We start from the raw sequence: 27,782 nt of genomic DNA, 5'->3' as shown, positions 1-27,782 counted from the left end.
TGTCCTTTCTTTCCCGCCATTTTCTTAGGTTAGTAGAGGCAGTCCAAGTGCCCTTTCTTTTCAGTAGAGGTAGTCCAATTGATCTATCTTCCCCCCAAAATTCAAACTTCCCGCTAGGGGGCCGCGGCACTTTCCCGCCATCTTGGATAACGGTACTCGCGTCATCAGCTGACGTCAATAGCATTATCATCTGACGTACGTGACGTCACGTACTTTCGTCACGGCAGCCATCTTGGATAACGGTACTCTGGGGTGTCAGAGGCCTAGCCCCACTACTATCATAGTTGCTATTTTTTTGGAAATGCTCACCAGACACGGAAATCGATGAATAACCTATTTCATTTACAGACTTCAGCTAACTACAACGTATTAATGTAGAAAAAATATTCCTGTACTTGCATTTCATGTGACGGTCAAGTCGGACACTCGGCTATTGGCAAATTTCGTTTCCACATCTACATCCATAGTCTGCAAGCCACCTGACGGTGTGTGGCTGAGGGTACCTTGAGTACCTCTATCGGTTCTCCCTTCTATTCCAGTCTCGTATTGTTCGTGGAACGGAAGATTGTCGGTATGCCTCTGTGTGGGCATTAATCTCTCTGATTTTATACTCATGGTCTCTTCGTGAGATATACGTAGGAGGGAGCAATATACTGCTTGACTACTCGGTGAATATAAGTTCTCGAAACTTCAACAAAAGCCCGCACCGAGCTACTGAGCGTCTCTTTTGCAGAGACTTCCACTGGAGTTTATCTATCATCTCCGAAACGCTTTCGCGATTACGAAATGACCGTGTAACGAAGCGCTCTGCTCTCCGTTGGATCTTCTCTATCTCTTCTATCAGCCCTATCTGATACGGATCCCACACAGGTGAGCAGTGTTCAAGCAGTGGGCGAACAAGTGTACTGTAACCTACTTCCTATGTTTTCGGACTGCATTTCCTTAGGATTCTTCCAATGAGTCTCAGTCTGGTATCTGCTTTACCGACAATTAATTTTATATGGTCATTCCATTTTAAATCACTTCTAATGCCTACTCTCAGATAATTTATGGAATTAACTGCTTCCATTTGCTGACCTGCTATATTGTAGCTAAATGATAAAGGATCTTTCTTTCTATGTATTCGCAGCACATTACACTTGTCTACACTGAGATTGAATTGCCATTCCCTGCACCATGCGTCAATTCGTTGCAGATTCTCCTGCATTTCAGTACAATTTTCCATTGTTACAACCTCTCGATATACTACAGCATCATCCGCAAAAAGCCTCAGTGAACTTCCAATGTTATCCACAAGCTCATTTATATATATTGTGAATAGCAACGGTCCTGCGACACTCCCCTGCAGCACACTTGAAATCACTCTTACTTTGGAAGACTACTCTCCATTGAAAATGTATCCTGCTTTCGGTTATCTAGGAACTCTTCAATTCAATCACGCTATTGGTCTGATAATCCATATGCTCTTACTTTGTTCATTAAACAACTGTGGGGAACTGTATTGAACGTCTTGCGGAAGTCAAGAAACACGGCATCTACCTGGGAACCCTCCGAGTCTCGTGGAAGAACAGTGCGAGCTGGGTTTCACACGATCGTCTTTTTCGAAACCCATACTGATTCCTACAGAGTAGATTTCTAGTCTCCAAAAAAGTCATTATACTCGAACATAATACGTGTTCCAAAATTCTACAACTGATCGACGTTAGAGATATAGGTCTATAGTTCTGCATATCTGTTCGATGTCCCTTCTTGAAAACGGGGATGACCTGTGCCCTTTTCCAATACTTTGGAACGCTACGCTCTTCTAGAGACCTACGGTACACCGCTGTAAGAAGGGGGGCTAGTTCCTTCGCGTACTCTGTGTAAAATCGAACTGGTATCCCATCAGGTCCAGCGGCCTTTCCTCTTTTGAGCAATTTTAATTGTTTTTCTATCCCTCTCTCATCTATTTCGATATCTACCATTTTGTCATCTGTGCGACAATCTAGAGAAGGAACTACAGTGCAGTCTTCCTCTGTGAAACAGCTTCGGAAAAAGACATTTAGTATTTCGGCCTTTAGTCTGTAATTGTCTGTTTCAGTACCATTTTGGTCACAGAGTGTCTGGACATTTTGTTTTGTTCCACCTACCGCTTTGACATAAGACCAAAATTTCTTAGGATTTTCTGCCAAGTCAGTACATAGAACTTTACTTTCGAATTCATTGAACGCCTCTCGCATAACCCTCCTCACACTACATTTCGCTTCGCATAATTTTTGTTTGTCTGGAAGGCTTTGGCTATGTTTGTGTTTGCTGTGAAGTTCCCTTTGCTTCCGCAGCAGCTTTCTAACTCGGTTGTTGCACCACGGTGGCTCTTTTCCATCTCTTGCGATCTTTCTTGGCACATACTCGTCTAATGTATATTGTACGATGGTTTTGAACTTTGTCCACTGATCCTCAGCACTATCTGTACTTGAGATAAAACTTTTGTGTTGAGCCGTCAGGTACTCTGAAATCTGCTTTTTGTCACTTTTGCTAAACAGAAACATCTTCCTACCTTTTTTAATATTTTTATTTACGGCTGAAATCATCGATGCCGTAACCGCTTTATGATCACTGATTCCCTGTTCTGCGTTAACTGTTTCAAATAGTTCGGGTCTGTTTGTCACCAGAATGTTTTCGCCACGAGTCGTTTCTCTGTTTAACTGCTCAAGGTAGTTTTCAGATAAAGCACTTAAAAAAATTTCACTGGATTCTTTGTCCCTGCCACCCTTTAGAAACGTTTGAGTCTCCCAGTCTATATCTGGTAAATTAAAATCTCCACCCAAAACTATAATATGGTGGGGAAACCTACTCGAAATATTTTCCAAATTTTCCTTCAGGTGTTCTGCTACTACAGCTGCTGAGCCAGGGGTCCTATAGAGACAACCAATTACGATGTTTGAGCCTGCTTTAACCGTGACCTCCACCCAAATTATTTCACATTTCGGATCTCCGTCAATTTCCTTTGATATTATTGTTCTTTTTATCGCTATAAACACGCCTCTCCCTTCACTGTCCAGCCTGTCTCTGCGGTATACATACCAATCTGAGTATAGAATTTCATTACTGTTTACATCTGATTTCAGCCAACTTTCCGTTCCTAGCAATATGTGTTCTTTGTGACCATTTATTAAACGTGTTATTATTGTTAAATGCTGAGACACGCAAGGTTTTCAGTGTGAGATTGCCCCTTCTTATACATAATTTTCATCCAGCTGTAGCGCACTGCTTTCCAGTGGCTGATTTCGAAAACTGAAACAGCAAGTGCAGACGCGGAAACACGCCTAAGTAATTCACCAACCTTTATGTGTACCAAAATGCCGCTTTTCTTCGTTTTTACGCTACCAAACAATTCGTTCTCTCTTCGACAATCACTTGAGATTACGTCTAATTTCTCACGGAAAACCGTCAATTCGTTTACGACATTTACACGAAACACTAGTACTGGTTCGAACTGTCTTATGATCACTAAAAGTCCCAGTTCTCTTTCTGGTAAATGAATCAAGTTTGCAACAGGAACAACTTCAATGATTTCGATAACTGTTTCATCACTACCACTCCATGGACCCGCTCTTAATACAACCAATTGATTCAAATTTGGAGCAGACACAGTCTCGTCTACTTCTTTAAGTATTTCTCTACAGTTATTCTCCAGATCCGCTTCCAGCAAAACAGCATATGTTAAATCTGGTTCATCAGTAGTTACTTCGATTAGAATTACGTCCTCTGGTTGGTGGATAACCTGCACTGTATATCCATCAGGTGCAGAAACAGTGTCGTCACGAACTTTTTAACCGTCTGGACTTCAATGTGCTCTGTAGTTTCACTCGTTAACTCAACTTGAACTAATTGTTCTAGCCTCTGGCTAATATGTACGATATGTTAGTGGGCTACAGAACCAATCTCCTCAAACTACTCGAATCTTGACGTTATCTTCTGTTTCGATCTGTTCTCTTTTATTATTTTTATCTTCCTTTTCCTTCGCTACGTCTGAACTCGTTTCCAGAAATTCTAATTCAACTACTACGTCTCTCGCTTCATGCATTGCTGTGTCTGATTTATTTTCGCCATTAATGATACGATCCTGAATGATTAATTCCGTTCCCTCTTCAGATTTGTTAACCACTTCCCTGATATTTTTGTCTAGTTTTTCCATTCGTTCGTCTCAAGCTTGTGCATGACCCGTGAACTGTTATTGTAATCTCTCAAGGTGATCAATGTCTTCTTTAACGCTTTGAAGACCATAACTTTGCATTAAAAAGACTGCCCTCTAGTGCAGGGTGAGCCGCGATTTCCTCGCGAACGAGTCACCTGTCGCTTGGAAACTGGACTCCTTTCATATGAGATCAATGTGCGGACGTCTCGCTACGTTTCCCTTGACTGGTGCTGCTTTCTGTTGTCAATTTCTAGAATTATTCCGGAAGAAGTATTAGCGAACGTAACAGCTACTGTCACAAATGGCTGAGCCAATCGCATTGACGTAATTTCGTGCGTGTACACGTCAGGTTTCGCAGTTTGGTTGCATTCTGCGACAAATCCGTCACGTTCGTTGAGTGAACAAGACATTTTGGAGTCCCAGGAGGAAGAAATTGTTCAGTGCCTCACTCGCAGTTCTTTCTTGGGAGAATAATTATACTTTCTGTCATCATTATTTTAAAATTTGTAATCAGTCTAAGAAGTAAAAAGTAAATTAGAAAAATAAATTTTGAAGCCTTTTTAGTGTGTATTACTCTTGAAGATACATCAGTTACATATGTGCTAGTAACGCTTTAAATAATGGCATTAATGGCTGGTTTCCTAGGCCTAATATTCTTCTAAGTAGCCGATCTCCAAAGTGTTAAATTCATCTGAAATATTCTTAAAATGCTCATCCTTTTTCTTGTCTGCTTTCTTAAAGTTTTCTACTGTTCCTTGGAAATGTTTCTTGTTGTTTAACGCCATCTCGATCAGGAACACAGGATTAACTTGGAGCGCGATCGGCAACACCGTGAACTAGTTGAACAGTAAGTTCCTGCTTCGCTTGTCTTCTTGTAGAACTCAATGAGAAACGTCCCGAGCTCTGTGTTCCATAAAACCGCAGCTTTCCTCACAAAATACTAACAGTGATACAATAAGTCACAGGATATCTCAAATGGTGATAGTTTGTCATCATTTCTTATAGACTCCCGGAAATGAAAAAAAGAACACATTGACACCGGTGTGTCAGACCCACCATACTTGCTCCGGACACTGCGAGAGGGCTGTACAAGCAATGATCACACGCACGGCACAGCGGACACACCAGGAACCGCGGTGTTGGCCGTCGAATGGCGCTAGCGGCGCAGCATTTGTGCACCGCCGCCGTCAGTGTCAGCCAGTTTGCCGTGGCATACGGAGCTCTATCGCAGTCTTTAACACTGGTAGCATGCCGCGACAGCGTGGACGTGAACCGTATGTGCAGTTGACGGACTTTGAGCGAGGGCGTATAGTGGGCATGCGGGAGGCCGGGTGGACGTACCGACGAATTGCTCAACACGTGGGGCGTGAGGTCTCCACAGTACATCGATGTTGTCGCCAGTGGTCGGCGGAAGGTGCACGTGCCCGTCGACCTGGGACCGGACCGCAGCGACGCACGGATGCACGCCAAGACCGTAGGATCCTACGCAGTGCCGTAGGGGACCGCACCGCCACTTCCCAGCAAATTAGGGACACTGTTGCTCCTGGGGTATCGGCGAGGACCATTCGCAACCGTCTCCATGAAGCTGGGCTACGGTCCCGCACACCGTTAGGCCGTCTTCCGCGCACGCCCCAACATCGTGCAGCCCGCCTCCAGTGGTGTCGCGACAGGCGTGAATGGAGGGACGAATGGAGACGTGTCGTCTTCAGCGATGAGAGTCGCTTCTGCCTTGGTGCCAATGATGGTCGTATGCGTGTTTGGCGCCGTGCAGGTGAGCGCCACAATCAGGACTGCATACGACCGAGGCACACAGGGCCAACACCCGGCATCATGGTGTGGGGAGCGATCTCCTACACTGGCCGTACACCACTGGTGATCGTCGAGGGGAGACTGAATAGTGCACGGTACATCCAAACCGTCATCGAACCCATCGTTCTACCATTCCTAGACCGGCAAGGGAACTTGCTGTTCCAACAGGACAATGCACGTCCGCATGTATCCCGTGCCACCCAACGTGCTCTAGAAGGTGTAAGTCAACTACCCTGGCCAGCAAGATCTCCGGATCTGTCCCCCATTGAGCATGTTTGGGACTGGATGAAGCGTCGTCTCACGCGGTCTGCACGTCCAGCACGAACGCTGGTCCAACTGAGGCGCCAGGTGGAAATGGCATGGCAAGCCGTTCCACAGGACTACATCCAGCATCTCTACGATCGTCTCCATGGGAGAATAGCAGCCTGCATTGCTGCGAAAGGTGGATATACACTGTACTAGTGCCGACATTGTGCATGCTCTGTTGCCTGTGTCTATGTGCCTGTGGTTCTGTCAGTGTGATCATGTGATGTATCTGACCCCAGGAATGTGTCAATAAAGTTTCCCCTTCCTGGGACAATGAATTCACGGTGTTCTTATTTCAATTTCCAGGAGTGTATTTTCTACACAGTAAATTTATTACCAGCTGTCTCAATAGAATAGTCCTTTTGAAATTTATGCTGGGCATGCCTTGTACCCGCTCTTCTCCAGCCGAGAGCTGAATTTAGACCCCAAGCTCCGGCTGTATCACTCCGTAGTCCTACCGTCACTAACGTATGGTTCCTCTGCGTGGTCCACGATTAGTAAGTCCCGGATGCTGATGCTCCAGCACCTACAGAATAAACCTCTCAGGTGGAGTCTTCACGCCCCTCCGCTCACCAGGATTGTCACTCTGCATGAGGAGACAAATACAGCCCTTCTCAAGACAACCATTCGCCGTAAGGCTCGCCAACTACTCAGTAAAGTGGACGCCCTCCGTGAGACGGTCGCTGGATTACAGACCATCGGCACCACAGTTCCACGGCGCTGGCACCGACACCCCGTTCCGCTTACCATCCTGGCGGACTCCGATTCGGGCTATGACTGACGATAGGCCCAATACGACCACGTTTTTCTGTCCGTTTTCGTACAGTCATTAGAAGTGGTCTGTTCTCGTCCAGCCACTTCTTTTTTTACCATAGAGTTGGCACATTACTGCACCCCTCCTCTGTACTTCCACCGTCGGAAGGTGGCACGGAACTTAAAGTTCCACCGCCTCACCTTCAACGTGCTATGCTCGGCTGTTATTCAGCTGTTGCTTTGCCACCCCTCTCACTTGTCCACCAAGACAGATGGGCCGGATCTGAACCGGAGACGCTGTGTATTAGTAAACAAAGGAAAAAAAAATCTATACTGTGCTTGGCTACGAATATCTCTACATAAAAGGTGGATGATAATATTCAAATACACCACTATATTGTCGTATGAGAATTAGCACTCGAGTATACAAGTTGCCCATGACGTACCGTTATGTTGTCAAAGGTCCGTCAATCACTACCAGCCGTTACCTGAAGTCATCCTCGGTAACATCCTCACACCACGACGCCAGGAGTACCACCGATGTCTCCCTCCAAAACATTGAAAGAATGGAACCTCTCCCATACTCGCTGATGGTCATCTGGGGTAGGGCGGAACCGTGATTCATCGCTGAACACAATGGGACAGCATTTATCACCACTCCATGCTTCCCAGTCAAGGAACCACCCCATGCGCAACCGTTTGTGTTGGGTGTAACGGCACCCTATTCATGGAACCGTAATTCCTTAACCCGACTGCTGCTAGTCTCCGAAAATGGTGCGGGATAACTCAGAATGCTGCAGGTACTCGGTTACTTGTGTTCGAATGTGAGGTGCAGATGCGAAGGGTTTGGATGTGCTTGGTGCACAAAACGGCGATTCTCGCTCGTGGTGTTCGGACGTTGTCGACCAGAGCATTGACGACGAGTATGCTCCCCCATGTGGTCCAAGATTGGGCCACTGTGACATCTGAATGCCCCACAAGTCTGCATACTGCACGATTCGACCAGACAGCGAAGTGGAGACCCACAATGAGGCCTCTTTCAAATTCCGTCACATTTGGATAGCTCCCACATGAGTACTCGGCATGTCCTTGTCCTTGACAGCGATCATTCAATATCTGATGCTGTCCACGCCCCTTATATACTCTACTACGCGTGGTAACAACAATAAATACAAGTAACACTAGGGCACTCTGGTGGCCGTTCTCCCTGTCACAAGATTTGCAGCTCTGGTCATTTACTCACCTGTCGCTGGTGTGTACATGTACGAAGTTACATTGGCATCCGACCACGTCTTCTGGGCGCTACACGTTTTTTGGTGGACAGTGTATTTTATAAAATGAAATTAACACTGTCAGCCGATATTGACATTGGCAGTATCACGTTTTCTTCAGACAAGCCTGTGATAATGCATTCCAATTTACATCTACATGTAACTCCCCTAACCATATTTCGTCGCATTCGGGAGGACGACGGTTCAATCCCGCGTCCGGCCATCCTGATTTAGGTTTTCCGTGATTTCCCTAAATCGCTCCAGGCAAATGCCGGGATGGTTCCTCTGAAAGGGCACGGCCGACTTCCTTCCCTAATCCGATGAGACCGATGACCTCGCTGTTTGGTCTCTTCCCCCAAAAACCAACCAACCAACCAACCATATTTCGTAGTGTGGTGGAGGGTAGTTTGTGTAACTTCCCCCTTTTCTGTTTCATTCGCGACTGGTGCTAGGGATGAACGATTATTGGTGAGCTCTAATCTCTCTAATTTTAGCTTCACGCTTTTTTCGTGACATACAAGTAGGAGCAAGCAATATGTGGGTTGACTCTTCGAGGGAAGTACTCTCTCGGAGCTTTAGCAATAACCCACACCATGATGCAGAACGAACCTCTTGCAGCTTCTGCCACAAGAGCTGCTTGCTCATCTTCGTAAAGCTTTCGGCCCTACTAAACGAATCTATGACGAAACGCGATGACCTTCTTCAGTCACTTGTTTCCTCCGGGAGCGCCGGCCGGAGTGGCCGTGCGGTTCTAGGCGCTACAGTCTGGAGCCGCGTGACCGCTACGGTCGCAGGTTCGAATCCTGCCTCGGGCATGAATGTGTGTGATGTCCTTAGGTTAGTTAGGTTTAAGTAGTTCTAAGTTCTAGGGGACTGATGACCACAGCAGTTAAGTCCCATAGTGCTCAGAGCCATTAGAACTACTCCTCCGGAAGTCATATCTGGTACGGATACCACACTAATAAGCAATATAAGCAATATTCATACACCGCGTGATCAAAAGTATCCAGACACATGGCTAAAATGACTTACAAGTTCGTGGCGCCCTCCTTCGGTGATGCTGGAATTCAGAATGGTGTTGGCCCGCCCTCAGCCTTGATGACAGCTTCCATTCGCGCAGGCATACTTTCAGTCAGCTACTGGAAGGTTTCCTGGGGAATGGCAGCCCATTCTTCACGGTGTACTGCATTGAGGAAAGGTATCGATGTCGGTCGGTGAGGCCTGGCACGAAGTCGGCGTTACAAAACATTCCAGAGGTGTTCTGTATAATTCAGGTCAGGACTCTGTGCAGGACAGTCCATTACAGGGTTCTTCTTGTCGTGTAACCACTCCGCCATAGGCTGTGCTTTATGAACAGGTGCTCGATCGTGTTTAAAGATGCAATCGCCATTCCCGAATTGCTCAACAGTGGAAAGCAAGAAGTTGCTTAAAACATCAATGTAGACCTGTGCTGTGATAGTGCCACGTAAAACAATAAGGGGTCAAGCCACCTCCGTGAAAAACACGATCACACCATAACACCACCGCCTCCGAATTTTACTGTTGGCACTACACATGCTAGCAGATGACGTTCACCTGGCATTCGCCATATCCACAGCCTGCCATCGGATCGCCACATTGTGTACCGTGATTCGCCACTCCACACAACGTTTTTCCACTGTTCAATCGTCCAATGCTTACGCTCCTTACACCAAGCGAGGCGCCGTTTGGCATTTACGGGCGTGATGTGTGGCTTATGAGCATCCACACGACCATGAAATCCAAGTTTTCTTACCTCCCACTTAACTTTCATAGTACTTGCAGTGGATCCTGATGTAATTTGGAATTTCTGTGTGATGGTCTGCATAGATGTCTGCCTATTACACATTACGACCCTCTTCAACTGTCGGCGGTCTCTGTCAGTCAACAGACGAGGTCGGCCTGTACGCTTTTGTGCTGTACGTGTCCCTTCACGTTTCCACTTCACTGTCACATCGGAAACAGTGGACCTATGGATGTTAACGAGTGTGGAAATCTCGCGTATGAAACAAGTGACACCCAATCACCTTACCACGTTCGAAGTCCGTGAGTTCCGCGAAGCGCCCCATTCTACTCTCTCACGATGTCTAATGACTACTGAGGTCGCTGATATGGAGTACCTGGCAGTAGGTAGCAGCACAATGCACCTAATATGAAAAACCTTTGTTCTTGGCGGTCTCGGAATACTTTTGACTACGTAGTGAATATCGAACAAGGGTTCCTTCCTGGGTATACTACACTTTCTAAGAATCTCAGTTCAGCATCTGAACTTGCTACGATTGGATTTACGCAGTTGTTCCACTTGAAATCCGTACCCATACTACCTATATTTAAAATATGTTACTGCTTCCAGTACGTGTTCGGTGATGTTGTACGTGCATGTTTGAATGTGTGTATATTTCACAGCTTGTTCTACACCACTGGACCGATTTCAGACGAACTTAGTACGCATGTCACTTACTGCCTGGAGAGAAGCGCTGTGGGGGTACGAATAATGGGGTCGCATGGGCTTCTACCATCTGTTGTGAGCCCTACATTTGGCCTCCCCACTTTTTCGTAAAAAATGCGAAAATTAATTGAGACCTTTGACAATGCATAACAATATTCGGTTAATACTTATAATTAGAAGATAGGAAAGTTAGAATTTTTTCCCTACATAATTTTTTGGGTGTCTTGTAAGCTTTCCATTATGATGGACAAATCGTTTTCGAAGATTGTTTATATGACTTGTTCGTGTGAGCCGTCCGTAATAGTAAAGAAAATCGTATATTTAAGCCAGTTTCAACAAAGAAAATATAAACATTCACGCAATGAGAAGTAAATAATTTGCTACATCAGACACTACAGGGAATGGGATTTCACAGCAATAAATTACGCTGGTCTGATTCAAGGCTGGGGAGTGCTTTCATGTATATTAAACCTATAATAACTCCTTATCAGTGTAGATATTTCCATTGCCCATTACACGAAGTAAATCCAGTCCGTGTATGAACAGACATGCTCCAGTTCGTCGGCTTGCCACAAGCTGACGGGATGAATCCGGTTGAATCACGATTTGTTTGGTTCAGGAGATTTTAGTCACTTACAAGGGCTTATGTTTTTTTCCTTTATTGTAATTTCATTCCCCTGCCCTACATGGGCGGGGGAGGGCTGGCGGCAGCACAGTCCACCGCTCTTCACCCAAATGCCTTTACAAAAATACAGAAAGGGAGATTCTTAGATAAAAAGGGGGATAAAAAGGGGGACATAAAAACACAGTAAATGGAAATGGTGGGAGTTGAAATACACACTAATACGGGGACATGCACTGGGGGACAGTTAAAAAGTCGACATAAAGGTAAAAGAATACAGCTTGCAAGTCAAAGTGCACTTAAAAACACTGGGGCAAACACATGTTAAAAGTCGGTCTCATTATAAACATCACACAGAGCGAGACACTTTAAAAAATCGCTGGAAACGACAGAGAACTCATGAAGAATAAAAACCGCAGGTAGGGACCTGCCGAGGGACTGGAGGCTAGAGAGGAGAGAAAGAGAGGGGAGGAAGGTGCGGAGGGGGGGAGGGAGGGCGGGAGGGAGAGGAAAAAGGGGTGGTAGGGAGCGCACCAAGATGCAGGAGATGAGCGAGAAGAACTTATCTTGACGTATAAACTTTAAGTAACATTAGAAAGAAAATAATAGTAACGAGTAGTCATGGCAGGAAGTTATACCAGGGAGAAAAGAACAGGGTGGGGCAAATAAAAGCGGCCCGGACTAGTGGATACCATTTATGGCAGCATTAACGGAGCAGGAAAAGACCTACAGTTACTTCAAATAGGATGGAGCAACTGCACTTATAGCTGGACGAACTTTGGAGCACATTTACACAATCGTCACGCCTGACGGAGTTGTCAGCAGAGGTCAGCCTGGTCGCGGCCCTAGTTGGCCACACAGGTCACCTGGTCTATCAGTGTGTGATTACTTCGTGTGGGGAGCCCTCAAGTCTAAGGCCTCCAAGAACAGGACTGAAAAAGTTCCCAGAGATTAATGGTGGTCACTTTTAATATCTGCTATAGTCAGTTTCTTTATTTTTTATTTTTTATTATCCAGGAACTCCCTTCTCCGGGTCGCTCACCCTGTACTAGTAGCAGAGGAGAATGGTAATGCTTATACTGAGGCGGAAACTAGTCAATCTTACTACAGCACATGTTGGCTGAAGCATTTAATCTCAAATGAATGTCCTCCAGACAAGAGATTTAGAGGACCTAATAAGAAACACTTGTGGGGTATGGGGAAGAGGTGGTAGATTTTTTTAATTTGCAGCTCCGATTTTCGAGGGTGAGTGATTAAGATTAGTGTAAGCATGACATTATCTTTCGGTGGCAGCCATGTGTTAGGGTGCAGAGGAAATAGTTACTTGACGAAGACTTTTGATAGAGTAAATGGAGTTATCTATAGCTAGGGCTAACATCTCTAGCAGTTGTTACGGAATACCCTTGTAGAGCTATTAAAACGAATCCTTAAGTACTACTAGAACCGTCGACAAAACTATAATTGACGTTTCCTTTAGGGATTGTGCTTCTCACGCCATCTGGAGCACAGGAACGAGGACAGTGGACGTCCTTACCGACGTCGCGAAAACAAGGAAAGTAAAGACACAACTTTGCTGCGTTTTGGATTTGTTCACCTCTAGTGCGTTAGGTATCTCGTCCAATAAATAAATAAATATATAAAGACAATGAAATCAAATAAAATTGTACCATTGACATCAGAATCATGAACATTGTATGTACCAGTACCTAATGCCGTTGTTTTATAATTTGTAACATACTTCTGCTTTATAGAAACAATCTGTTGTCATCACACACACACACGCACACTAGTGGCATTTCCTGGAGTCTGTCAATTTCTTTGACCCCATCTCACACAGTCGATTTACAAGCAGCTTCAGCTATTACTTTTAACGTCAGTTTGTCTGCAAGTAATGCCATGAAAAATGAACTGCTGTGTTTAGAAGCAGTGGAATTGGTCTCCGAATGCTAACTAATAAAAAAAACAATAAACGAAATGAAATTTATTAACTTATTTCAGATCGCTATTACAGAAAACTTTAGGCAGTCTTACAAAATACATTACATTTTCCACGACACCAAATGTGTTGTGTACATTTTGAGAATCTGTATTTCGCAAATATATTTTGCCGTCTGAAAACCTTCTACATCTTCTTGAAAAAAAAAACACAGTACATAACTAATAAGACCGCACTCAAAACACCTGAAAATGTTTCACTTTTGATGCCAAATCCTACGCGGCATTGGGAACAGATGGTAGATTGTCGTTTTTATTGCAGCTCTGATTTTCGAGGGTGAGTGATTACGTTTTAACTTAAATTTGAGGAAATTTGGTGCAAATGTGATCAAGGTGATGCTAACCTTGATCTTGACGAATCTAAACTTCCGCATCACCACAAAACTCCAAAACGTCTCGATCACGGTAATAAAGGATACTTCAGATTCAAAACGCTTGAAGATTTTTTCAGGAAATCGTGTACTGAAGTGTCCAACTAGTTAATTGTTCACTCAAGAGTAGATTCGACAATCAATCTGCCAAAATTTTTTAAATCGTTAGAAAAATTTACTCTTATACGTCCTCCAGGCGTCGATCGAAGTTCAAAATTTTACAAAAATGGCTGTGGTGGAGAGCGTTTGCACACTTCGTTTGCTTGCTTATTACAATTCCTTTGTCATGCCGTTCTAATGAACAAAGGAGACTGCTCCAGTTAAGAATACTGGGAAAGGAGAAAAATCTGGTTGGAAAGAAGAATGTACAAGGGTTATGAATGCATACAGAAACATTCAAATGTAATTTAAGATCAAGCAATGTTGCGAGATCGTCTCAACCATATTGCTATTTCACATATTTACTGTGATATTACCGATAAACTAGAATTGTTAACTACATTTATTGTTAACTACATTTATTTCGTGACACTCAAAGCGCAACCCATTTTTTACATTATGCAAGTGACTTTTTGTAGTGAAAGGATTTAACAAAGTAAATAATATTTTTCATTTTGAATTTTATTTACAATCGGAGACTCTTTTTTGGACGACGACTCACTCATATAGAATATGAACCTCCGAGCTTGATTTGTTGTGGTTAAAAAAACTGTAAAAAGATCTTTCTCCACAATTTTTGAGATGCCATCTTTTGTAGTGGGACGCGAAATTGAAGCGTCACCCATCCATCAGTGTCATCCCAGTTTGCAGGTGAATATAAGTTTAATTTAGTGTTTTGTTTATGTATTTTGTAATATTTGTAATGTTTGTGAATTATATAAAGTTTTGTATTTATTTTTATGTTTCATGTACGGAGAGGGCGGCGCAACGAACGGAGACAGCATCTTCACTGCCGGGACCTGAGAGAAAATTGCTGGCCACTATACGTCGCGGGTCGACAGCCAAAGAGCAACAGAAGATCCTGAAACCGAGTTGTTGCGTCGCGCTTCTAAAAAAAAACTGAAAAAAATAAGAATTTGTAATGTTTCTACAACAATGACGTCACAGAAAGTTTAATCATGTTGTAAATGTTCAGTCCTATCTTGTCAAGGCTCAGGTTCACGTCTATATGTAGTATATATGAAGATAATAAACTAGTGTATACTACAAAAGTTTAAATACGTGTTCCGAGAATTTATTTATGAAGAATTATATTAAGGAAGAAGGATTATTGATTTATTTGACAAGATTATTAATTTTTGACAACATTCATCGCGAGTTTGAGTCTTAAAAGTTTATTCCATGTGGCTTTAATATTTATTAAAGCAGATAACTTGCATTAATATAATTTCTGAGAAGAAACAAACGACATCTAAATTAAAAAAAGTTTGCGCAAACCAACTGGAATGAGTGACGTAATTCTGCGCATACGATTCAAAGGACGACGTTTTAATTACAGTTTCGTTCAAGAACCTTTCAGAGAGTTCTTTAAAAAGCGTTTAAATAATTTTGAAGTGTTTTGTAACACGTTGGTGACGAAGTCTGCACATGGTCATATGTCAAAAGAAAATCATTTATACAAAACTTACGTCGTTACACTACACCGTGGCGACCTTATAAACAGGACTTGTGTGCAACTAAGGCACACAGGTACGAAAAAAATAAAACATCAAGAGTCCTTCGGAAGTCAACGCGAATCTTCGTGGAGCCTTCACCAGCCAGCGGCGACTTCGCGGGTGTGGGCATCTGACGGAGCGCAGCCAAGCAGTACGGTCACGTAGTTATTCCACGAGAAGGCGCATCTGTTGGGCAGCAGCTGAACGCTGCAAACCCCGACAACCTTTTTCTCCCTAAACTAACAGGCCCAGTACGTCCCCTGGGGGGTGTTCCTCCGGCTGGTATTAAAGGTGTTGCTGAGGGTTTCGCCTGTCTACGGTGCGGCCGGGCGTGGTTGCAGCCAGTGACGTCTCCGGTGTTCGACTCAGCGTCCTGCCGGTTGCGGAAGCGGGGTCGCAGCATCTCAGCGGCTGCATCAACGGCTGTTACTTCTGCATCCCATAGCAGCACACTGATCACCGAGAACTACAAATTACAATATTAGTGTCCGGTGAGTCTGTTTTAAGTTGGAAGTGGAGTGTTGTACATAGGGAGTGTGCTTTTAATAGGATTGTTGATTACAAGTCTGCGTGTGTAACTAGTTAATATCTTACAATAATGTAGGGAAGTGAAATGTCAGACGAAGAGCAATCTGTGTCCGATAGGAGCATGAGATCCCTTTTTAGGGCGATCGCTATATTAAAACAATCTAACGAAGAATCTACAGCTAGATTAAAAGAGGAACTTAAAGGGGAGTTAACAAAATCTACAGACAGGTTAGAGGAACATCTTAATGAAACCAGTCGAGAATTAAGTGAGCTAACAAAATCTACAGACAGGTTACAGGAACATCTTAATGAAACCAGTCGAGAATTAAGTGATAAAATAGAGGCTTCTAAAGTTGAAATGCAGGAAAAACTAGTAGGACTTAGTAATAAGATTGCTGATAATTGTAAAAGGTTAGAAGAAGATATCCAGGAATAGCGTGAGGAAAAAGCTCGCATGCGGAATGATATTACTGACTTAACCAAGAGATTAGATAATGTCAATGTCTTAGTTGTAAATGAAATAGAGAAAAATAACGATAAGTTACGAGATGAATTTTCTATGCAAACAGGAACTGTTCGTAGAGAATTATTAACATCTATTAAAGAGGTTTCTACCAAACCTGTAGAGATTTCTTCAATAGATAATGTATAATTAGAGACATTAACTCATCATGTAGATCGAGTAGAAAAAGATCATACTGAAATAGAAAACATGAAATTTTTAATTACTGAAATATGCAGTAACCTTGAGACTTCCAAAGATAGTAACATTGACGAAGGTACAGAGCGTTTACATCGTGAACACAGTGAAGAATCGATATTAGCTAACCGTGTGTCCAATACAGAAATGCGAATACAGGAAACTACTAAACGGTTATCGGAATTACACTCCTGGAAATGGAAAAAAGAACACATTGACACCGGTGTGTCAGACCCACCATACTTGCTCCGGACACTGCGAGAGGGCTGTACAAGCAATGATCACACGCACGGCACAGCGGACACACCAGGAACTGCGGTGTTGGCCGTCGAATGGCGCTAGCTGCGCAGCATTTGTGCACCGCCGCCGTCAGTGTCAGCCAGTTTGCCGTGGCATACGGAGCTCCATCGCAGTCTTTAACACTGGTAGCATGCTGCGACAGCGTGGACGTGAATCGTATGTGCAGTTGACGGACTTTGAGCGAGGGCGTATAGTGGGCATGCGGGAGGCCGGGTGGACGTACCGCCGAATTGCTCAACACGTGGGGCGTGAGGTCTCCACAGTACATAGATGTTGTCGCCAGTGGTCGGCGGAAGGTGCACGTGCCCGTCGACCTGGGACCGGACCGCAGCGACGCACAGACGCACGCCAAGACCGTAGGATCCTACGCAGTGCCGTAGGGGACCGCACCGCCACTTCCCAGCAAATTAGGGACACTGTTGCTCCTGGGGTATCGGCGAGGACCATTCGCAACCGTCTCCATGAAGCTGGGCTACGGTCCCGCACACCGTTAGGCCGTCTTCCGCGCACGCCCCAACATCGTGCAGCCCGCCTCCAGTGGTGTCGCGACAGGCGTGAATGGAGGGACGAATGGAGACGTGTCGTCTTCAGCGATGAGAGTCGCTTCTGCCTTGGTGCCAATGATGGTCGTATGCGTGTTTGGCGCCGTGCAGGTGAGCGCCACAATCAGGACTGCATACGACCGAGGCACACAGGGCCAACACCCGGCATCATGGTGTGGGGAGCGATCTCCTACACTGGCCGTACACCACTGGTGATCGTCGAGGGGAGACTGAATAGTGCACGGTACATCCAAACCGTCATCGAACCCATCGTTCTACCATTCCTAGACCGGCAAGGGAACTTGCTGTTCCAACAGGACAATGCACGTCCGCATGTATCCCGTGCCACCCAACGTGCTCTAGAAGGTGTAAGTCAACTACCCTGGCCAGCAAGATCTCCGGATCTGTCCCCCATTGAGCATGTTTGGGACTGGATGAAGCGTCGTCTCACGCGGTCTGCACGTCCAGCACGAACGCTGGTCCAACTGAGGCGCCAGGTGGAAATGGCATGGCAAGCCGTTCCACAGGACTACATCCAGCATCTCTACGATCGTCTCCATGGGAGAATAGCAGCCTGCATTGCTGCGAAAGGTGGATATACACTGTACTAGTGCCGACATTGTGCATGCTCTGTTGCCTGTGTCTATGTGCCTGTGGTTCTGTCAGTGTGATCATGTGATGTATCTGACCCCAGGAATGTGTCAATAAAGTTTCCCCTTCCTGGGACAATGAATTCACGGTGTTCTTATTTCAATTTCCAGGAGTGTAGATAATAATGAAAACATTTCAAGTAGTAGAAGTAATAACGTAATCAGAGACCACAGTCGCATCGTGTTTGCTAGCTCGGACGACAACAATACAAATAAAGAAATCACGGCAAGCAAATCCGACGCAACTCCGTCTCTGCAATCTAAACAAAATCCAACTATGTCTCTCGCAGAATGTTGGGATGATATAACGACAAATTCAAATGTAGCAAGTGGATTTCCTGTATTCAAACCAGGAGGCGAACTTCACCCTATAATCTTTATAAAAGCTTTTGAAATTTCATTATCTTCTAAATGGAGTAATGAAAAACGGATTGAATTTGTAATAGGACATTTAGAAGCAGAAGCTGCGGAATGGGCAGTACTGCCTAGAACTGAATTTAGGGACTGGGATGATTTTGTTAAGCAGTTTAAGCAAAATTCTTGGTCAAGAGGAAAACAACAACACTTAACTTTAGAGTTGTTAGGCCCTCCTCCTTATTCTAAACGGTGGGGAGGTTATAGGAATTATTTCGAATGGCATTTAAACCGTGCTAAATTAATTGGAGAACCAATTATTGAAAGTAATCTAATACGAGACCTAATTAGTAGGTTACCGTATTATGTAAAGGAAAGAACGATAGATAGGGAATGGTCACAACCTTACGAATTATTAAGATATTTAGAACAGTTAGATATACTTAATAGAGAATGGGAAGACGAGAAATTTAGATTTGGTAGAAATGACAATTTTCGAAATAATAATAATTCAGAACCACTAAAATTTAACAACAACAATCATAGCCGGTTTTGTTATATAAAACGTCAATCTAAAGATAAAGAGAGCCAATAAATCGGGGTAATAACTCTAAAATGCGGAAATTACACAATAACGATAATGAGATAAATCATCCTCAAGTAATTAATGAAGGTCAAGTTGTAGCTGACGTTATCATAGAAAGTTCGGAAAACGAGTAAAGTCCTTTAGTATGGGTCGACTAAAGGGAACTGTTAGTCAAAATTATACAAGACCCAATTGCTAAGCTGCCAAAAGGGAGGTGATTGGCAACAAGATTTACTTCATGAAGACAATCAGATAAGGGAGAATATAACTTATAAACCCATTATTAAAGGTTATATTAAAGATACCGAAGTAAATATTATAATCGATTCGGGTAGCGAAGTAAGTATTTTATCTAAAGAATTATTTCAACTTAAAAGGAAATATTGGAATTTCCCAACCTTACCTGTAACTGGGGTGAAAATTATAGGAGCTACTGGTAAAAGAAGTCAAAATATTACTGAGGAAGTTTATTTAACTTTTGAAATTTCTAAACAATTGATTTCTCACTCTGTACTTGTCGTAGCCAACTTAAATGTGGCCATAATTTTAGGTACAGATTGGTTGTGTAAATATAAAGCTATATTAGATTTTAAAGACTCTTCCTTAACCATCAATAAGGAGGCATGTGCTTTTAAAGTGAGGTTTTCTAATAATCAAGTACCTGAAAATTGCTACGAATCCTTACAGATTAAGTACACACAGACCATGAACCTATTAATAGATTCTAGTGATCTTGAATATGAAGTATACCAGTGTGAGGCTAGTAATAGTATCGAAACCGAAGTGAAAGAAAAATATTATTCTACGAATTGTCTGGTTCTCGTTATATGAGTACAATGGATTTAACTGCTGGCTACCATCAAGTCATATTACACCCTGATTCACGGCAATATACGGCTTTTCATTTTGAAGGCAGATCATATCAGTTCCAAGTTCTACTTTTTGGACTTAATAAGGGCGTTAGATTCTGCTTTCGGTCAGCAATTATTACAAAAGATTATTTTATATGTAGATGATATTTTGGTAGCCACTAAAACGTGGGAAGAACACGTAACGATATTACGGGAATTGTTTGACCGTTTAATTGAAAGAGGAATTACGTTAAAATTATCTAAGTCTTACTTCGGAAAGGAGGAAGTGAGATTTTCGGGGCATATAGTGGACAGTAAAGGTATTAGGCCAGACCCAGCACGTATTGAAGCTATTGCTCGATACCCGAGTCCTAGAAATCGGAAACAACTGAAATCATTCTTAGGAATGGTAGGATTTCTGAGAAGATTTCTTCCAGGGCAGGATATTGTTAATCCTAAATTACTGGATTTATTAAAAGAGAAATCAGTATGGCTCTGAGGAAAAGAGGAAGAGGAAGTTTTTAATAAGATAAAAGGAGCATTAACAGAAGCTAAAATGTTATACCATCCAGATTTCAATCAGGACTTTTCTATGTGTACGGATGCCTCTGATTATGGTGTGTCTTGCGTAATATTCCAAGATGATCTGACCAATGGAAAGGGATTATATTAGCCTATTAGATTCATTAATAGAACTTTAAATAAACATGAAAGAAATTATTTGGTAACCGAGAAGGAAGCTCTCGCAGTGGTACGGGGTTTTCAAAGATTTAGAGGATTATTAATTGGAAGAAAAACAATTGTATATACTGATCATCAGGCTTTAACCTTTTTGAACAATTGTGGTTACTTCACCGTAGATTATTACGTTGGGTATTATGCTTGCAAGAATTTCAGTACGAATTAGGTATATAAAAGGATCTCAATATGTAGTTTCGGATGCTTTGTCGATACTTCCAGTAGGAATGGAGAATATTAACATTGCGGAAGAACCAGGAACAAATTACCATGTTCATTTCCTTTTAACTCAGGAGAACGAACGTAAGGTAAAACGGATAGTAACTGCTATTAGATGCAATCAAAGAAATGACGATCAATATAGGGAACTTATACAAATCCTTAATAATGGGGAAGAAACAGTTAACACCCGGGGTGTGTGGTTATATTTCAACGACTTGTTGTATTGGAAAACACAGAGGGAACACCAGAGATGGAAAATCTGCATTCCGAAAACTGTTGTGTACGAATTAATTACTTATATTCATGAAGGTTACGGGCATTTTGGAATTCCAGAAATGTCTTCACATTTGTATAGCAAAATATCCTTCAATGTTGGCCATTCCCAGACTTTGTTGTTGGGCTTCATACATTCGGTTAGAGTTCAGTTGTCTTCTATTTGGTAATTACTCGAAAACCCTTGAATAAACTACATTTGACAAACAGTAGTCAAGTTTTGCAAGTGAATGTATAGCTTGTGCTCATAATAATATCTCATTTGGTGGTTAGAAATGTGATTCAGAGTTACTTGACACCAAATAACATGACAAAAACTGTTGGCTAAAGTAGTCCACTCTTGCGTTTACGTTGACAATTTTTTAAATGAACCTGTTTGTATGGTTTACTTTATAAAAGCATTAAAATGAGTGCGGATAAAGTTAAAAGTACAAAATTTGAAAAAAAAAAGTCGCTTAATGACTTACCAACAACCTGTATCCTTTAACGGTGCCCGTAGAGACGAAAGTTTTTACTTTATCTATTTATTTATTTAACCTGATCTGCGTAGGGCTGTCAGACGCACTCTTACAACGGAACAGAGTTTCACACATACAGTGCCTTTCGTACATCCTAGTTTCCTAAAAAAAATAACCGCTTTAATATGCAAATGTTATTAAAATGATTCGAGTGTCTGAAGTGGCAATATGAGTAAATAATGCTGACTACGAACTAATAAAGTCAGTATAGGATTACATATAATACTGCAGCTGCTGCCACTAATAATAATAATAATAATGTCAGATATAAAAAGAAGTTATAGGTGCACAAATAGATGTGACTGATATAGCGAGTTATGGGGAAATGAAATATAAGGAGACTGCTCCAGTTAAGAATACTGGGAAAAGAGAAAAATCTGGTTGGATAGAAGAATGTACAAGGGTTATGAATGCATACAGGAACAATCATCATCCTTATTGTTGCTTTAGTAGATACGTCATTAACTGTCTTCTGAAACTGGCGATGTTATCAAGTTCTCTAATATAATGCGGAAGGTTATTCCAGAGTCGGTTTCCTGCTACTGGAAAGGACTTCAAGAAAGTGACTGAACGATGGAGTCGAAAAGAAAACATTTTGCTGCCACGCTGTTCAGATAAGAGCGTTAAAGTCGAGGAGAAATATGAATAACAGTGTTCGTAAATAAGAAGACAGAGGGTATGGAAATCTCTGCGTCTGTCTGCACGCAGCCAGGATAGCTGTGCATATGATAGTGAAATATGATCAAGGAGTCGAACATCACAGATATAACGAACACAGACATTCATAACCACTTCCAGGCGTCGTGAGCTTTACTGAGAAAGGCCTTGCAGGATAACATCGCTGTACTCAAGAACTAGAAGTATAAGCGCTGAGGAGTAAGCAAAACAATAATTTTTCACTATGACAAACGAGTCATAACGAAATCTCTGGAGGCCAGTATATGAACTAACAAATCTATCCGTACTAAAGACACGGCTGCTACCTATAGGAAAATCGTAGTTCTGCCTGTGCTATCAGTAACTGCTGCTTTTGACAACGGACCGAAAATTTTTTCCTGTTTGGGCTGAAAGTAACATTGAGGATTAAAGCAGCCCTAGTTTATGCTATAGTTGTTTATGTTAAATCTTATAACTCAATTTTGAACAACATTTATTTTTCCATTGCCTTCAAATTCTGCGCAAATACTTATGTAGCATCGATGCATTGACCGATGTAATGATCTTGCAGAGAGGACTATTCACCTCGGCTGCTACCCACCACCCCTCAATTTATTTGTGCTCCTATGACACCAGTGACACCCCCCACGTTACGCCACTGTAAGAATCACGTACACTATGTGATAAAAAGTATACAGACATCCTCAAAAGCATACTTTTCCATATTAGGTGCATTGTGCTGCCACCTACTACCAGGTACTCCATATCAGCGACCTCAGTAGTCGTTAGACATTGTGAGAGAACAGAATGGGGCGCTCCGCAGAACTCACGGACTTCGAACGTGGTCAGGTGATTGGTTGTCACTTGTGTCATACATCTGTACGCGAGATATCCACACTCCTAAACATCCCTAGGCCCACTGTTTCCGATGTGACAGCGAAGTGGAAACGTGAAGGGACACGTACAGCACAAAAGCGCACAGGCCGACCTCGTCTGTTGACTGACAGAGACTGCCGACAGTTGAAGAGGGTCGTAATGTGTAATAGGCAGACAGCTATCCAGACCATCACACAGAAATGGTTAGAAAACTTGGATTTCATGGTGAAGCGGCTGCTCATAAGCCACACATCACGCCGGTAAATGCGAAACGACGCAAAAAAAAAAAAAAAAAAAAAAAGTTCAGATGTGTGTGAAATCTTATGGGACTTAACTGCTAAGGTCATCAGTCCCTAAGCTTACACACTACTTAACCTAAATTATCCTAAGCACAAACACACACAACCATGCCCGAGGGAGAACTCGAACCTCCGCCGGGATCAGCCGCACCGAAAGGACGCCTCGCTTGGTGTAAGGAGCGTAAACACTGGACAATCGAACAGTGGAAAAACGTTGTGTGGAGTGACGAATCACGGTACACAATGTGGCGAACCGATGGCTGGCGAATGCCCGGTGAAAGTTATCTGACAGCGTGTGTAGTGCCAACAGTAAAGTTGGGAGGCGGTGGTGTTATGGTGTGGTCGTGTTTTTCATGGAGGGGCAATATCACAGCACAGGCCTACATTGATGTTTTAAGCACCTTCTTTCTTCCCACTGTTGAAGAGCAATTCGCGGATGGCGACTGCGTCTTTTAACACGATCGAGCACCTGTTCATAAAGCACGGCCTGTGGCGGAGTGGTTACACGACAATAACATCGCTGTAATGTACTGGTCTGGAGAGAGTCCTGACCTGAATCCTACAGAACAGCTTTGGGGTGTTTTGGAACGCCGACTTCGTGCTAGGCCTCACCGACCGACATCGATACCTCTCCTCAGTGCTGCACTCCTTGAAGAATTGGCTGCCATTCCTCAAGAAACCCTGCAGCACCTGATTGAACGTATGCTGCGAGTGGAACCTGTCATCATGGCTAAGGGTGGGCCAACACCATATTGAATTCCTGCATTACCGATGGAGGGCGCCACGAACTTGTAACTCATTTTTAGCCAGGTGTCTGGATACTTTTGATCACACAGTGTATCTGTGAAATGGTTGGGGAGCGGAGTGAAAAAGAAGTGTAGTCCATGCCGCACGAATACCCATACTTTATTCATTTAGTATGTAGGTTGAGAGCACTTAATTACAACAAACTTTACACATAATTTCAAACCTTTCCGGAACTTTTTCTCGCTTACAACTCCCACAAAATGACGAAAGGAGAAAAATTTATTCCTTACTACATTTTTGCTGTTCATGCAATAAAACTTGCATATCTGGCATGACGTTTTAATTTATTACTTCTTTACTACTTACTGTATTCGCTATACACTTTATAGGTGGTGTTCACATATAGGATTGAATGTACGTGCAAAATTATATCATTGTCCGACACATAGGTCAGAAGATATGACGCCATAAACAGTGACTACGAGAAAAATTGCCGGATCATGCGTGAAGTTTAAATTTATTACTTTTTTGTTCCTAACTCTATTCGTAATATATTTCGCAGATGGTGGCCACGTTGAAAGTACCTACAACAGTATATCATTATACGGCACATACGTCAGGAGATATGACGTCATAAACACGGAGATGCGTGAAAAGAACTGTAAGGCGATATTCGCTAGTGATACAGGTGAACTATGTGTACAAATTTGTGTGAAACATGTTACATATAGGTGACATGTGCGCTCGCGAGATAAGCCTGGGGTAAAAAGTGCCTCTTAAACCTCTGAAATGATTTCAATCAAACGTGATTCAAATGCTAATTACTATCTGGTAAGCAATACTGTTGGGTTAAGAACGAGAAACCTGCTATTGTGGTAGAGGTAAGAAGGAGACAGAGGAGGATAAGAGGGGACAGACACAGATTGGGGAGGGGAGGAGATGAAGAGAGAGAGGCCAAGTGGGAAATGAACAGAAAGGGAAGATGGAGACATGGACAGAGAAAGAAAAGAAGAGGATATGGACAGAGTTGGAGGGAGACACGGTCAGAGAGAGGGGAGAGGAGATGGGTTGAGAAAGGAAAGAGGACTATATGGACAGAGAGGGGGACAAGAGGACATGGACAGAGAAAGGGACGAGTAGGAGATGAACAGAGAGAAGGGAGAAGAATAGATGAACAGAAAGAGGTGGAGATGTACAGAGAGAGGGGGCAGCAGATGGACAGAGACAGTTGGAGGAAAAGGTGGAAGAGAGAGTCAGAGAAGAATGGTAGGAGGAGGTGGGAAATGGACAGATAAGAGAGGCAAGGAGGAGATGGACGTAGAGGGGGTGACATAGAAGGGAGAGGAGGAGATGAGCATAGATGGGGATAGGAGGGGATGGGCAAAGAGGGAAGGAGAGGGATGAGGAGCAGATTGAAAGGAGGAGGAGATGAACAGCAACAGGTGTCCCTTCCTGGTGAGAGAGAGAGTGGTGATGGGGCAGAGAAAAGAAAGAGGAAGTGATGGACCGAGAGAGGTGGAGGAGATGGACAGCAGAGGGGGCGGAGGAGATGGAGACAAGGTGGAGGAGTAGATGAAGAGAAAGAGGGGGAGGCGGAGATTGGGATAGATACGTACCGTGGCATACTCAGCTGGTCATACATCGCTTTTTCAGACTGTTTCTATGTAACACACAACATTTATGTCGGGTGTCAGTTGCCAATCCGTGTACTATGACCAATCCCTGGCAATTCTTTTCGCAGTTCGCTAGTTTCCCAGCGTTGTGACTTCTCTGTACACCACTCGCAAACAGCCTCAGGGTGCTTCCGACGTTATCCATTATGTTATTTACATGCACAGTGAATACAAATAGACTTATAACACTCCCTCAAAGTACATCCAAAATTATTTTTGCGCCTGAAGATTTATCGTTGTTAAGAATGGCGTGCTTGATCTATTTGCTAGGTACTCTCCAGCCCAATCACAAAGCTGGTCTGATATTTTGTGCACACAGCGGGAAATTGTGTCGAACGCTTTCCGGAAGTCAAGGAAGTATAGAAATTATGTCAGAATTCCTTGATGCAAGTTCTACGTGATATCGATGCATTTTAAAGAGGCCCTGTTCAGAATGAAACCGTTTGTGCGGGATATGTTTAATCAGGTACTGCCATTAAGTGCACATAAATATGACTATGGGAATCTAACGCATGTACTAAAGTGACTTGATAGTAGCAGCTTGTGTACCAATCGTAGCAGCATAAGCAGAGTTCATAATCGTTGAGAGCAGCTAATGGCAGAAAAATTGTAAACAACGAGTTCATGTGCTTGCGGAGGAAGTGTGGGAAATAATTGACTGAGAGAGAAAGACAGAGAGAGAGACAGAACGTGACCTACGTTTTAGATGTCAGTATTACGCAGTGAGAAGGTAGCCTTCCCTAACAAAGGTAGTCAGCGGAAGTTCCCACACTATCACCTCACGTGATAGCCGACGACGGTGGTGCATTGTTAGCCAGTACTCCGCCATTCACTGTCGGAGGAGCTAAGAGAAGCAACCCGGTGGAAGATGTTGAGGAAAGGTAGCAGCTCTTCCTGAAACGAAATGTTCAGTAACAACACAGCATTTGTTTTGGCTATTAACTATGCGGTATCTGTACCGATAAACAATTACCAACGGCAGTGAACATCTTTTAAGCATTTATATTCACTAGAGAGAAAAGTGTATCTAACTGAAGACCTTCAGTTCTGGTTACATTTCTATAATTATTATGTCTCTGCATGTATAACAAAGGAAGACCGAGTAGTGTCGGACACCTAGATGTAAGCTTTTTGCGAAGGTTGTATTCAAATATTTTTCACACTAAACAACAGAATTATGAAACTCGGTGTCATAAGAATATACTTCGTTTATTCTTTTTTCCGCCTTTTGTGTTTCGGTCGTCTAAATTTTTCAAAGGATTTTGTCAGACGTAAAATTGTTACCTGTAAAAAAGCAATTTTTATTTCAAATAAGTATTAATTGAATCGCAAAAGATGACAAACTTGAACTTGTCTATTAGCTCACGTAATTTGTCAAAAATCTGTCAATTTGATCCCAGCAGACACCTGCTGCTGATTGCAAATTCGTGGCTGCACCTGCCCTCAGCCTAAGGTCTTCACATCTTTTCATAAAATCATAGTAAAAATCTTTATCCTCAGTCATTGTTTTCTGATGGAACCGGTGCTTTATTTTCAGTTGCTCTGTTGATTTTTACACTATATTTATGATTTCATTTTCACTCAACGGATAAAGCTATTATATAAATTTTTAACATGATCACATAATAATGTTTCCTGTTCATCTCTGAATGTTCTCTGAAATTAATTTTTAGTTCCTTTAACAGATCTCACACCCACCTCTTTGTTTTCCCATGAAATTGTAAATGTACCATCTAAAGTATTTGGTGGAAATTAATATCTCTCACTCGCTTCCCTCATTGTCATTTCAAGATGACTGACTTTTTCTGCGGTTTACGTCATGTTATTTTGGTCCTACGAGTA

This window comes from Schistocerca nitens, chromosome 8, assembly GCF_023898315.1.
Source record: "Schistocerca nitens isolate TAMUIC-IGC-003100 chromosome 8, iqSchNite1.1, whole genome shotgun sequence".
NCBI lineage: Eukaryota > Metazoa > Arthropoda > Insecta > Orthoptera > Acrididae > Schistocerca > Schistocerca nitens.
Note: the sequence above shows the minus strand (reverse complement) of the source record.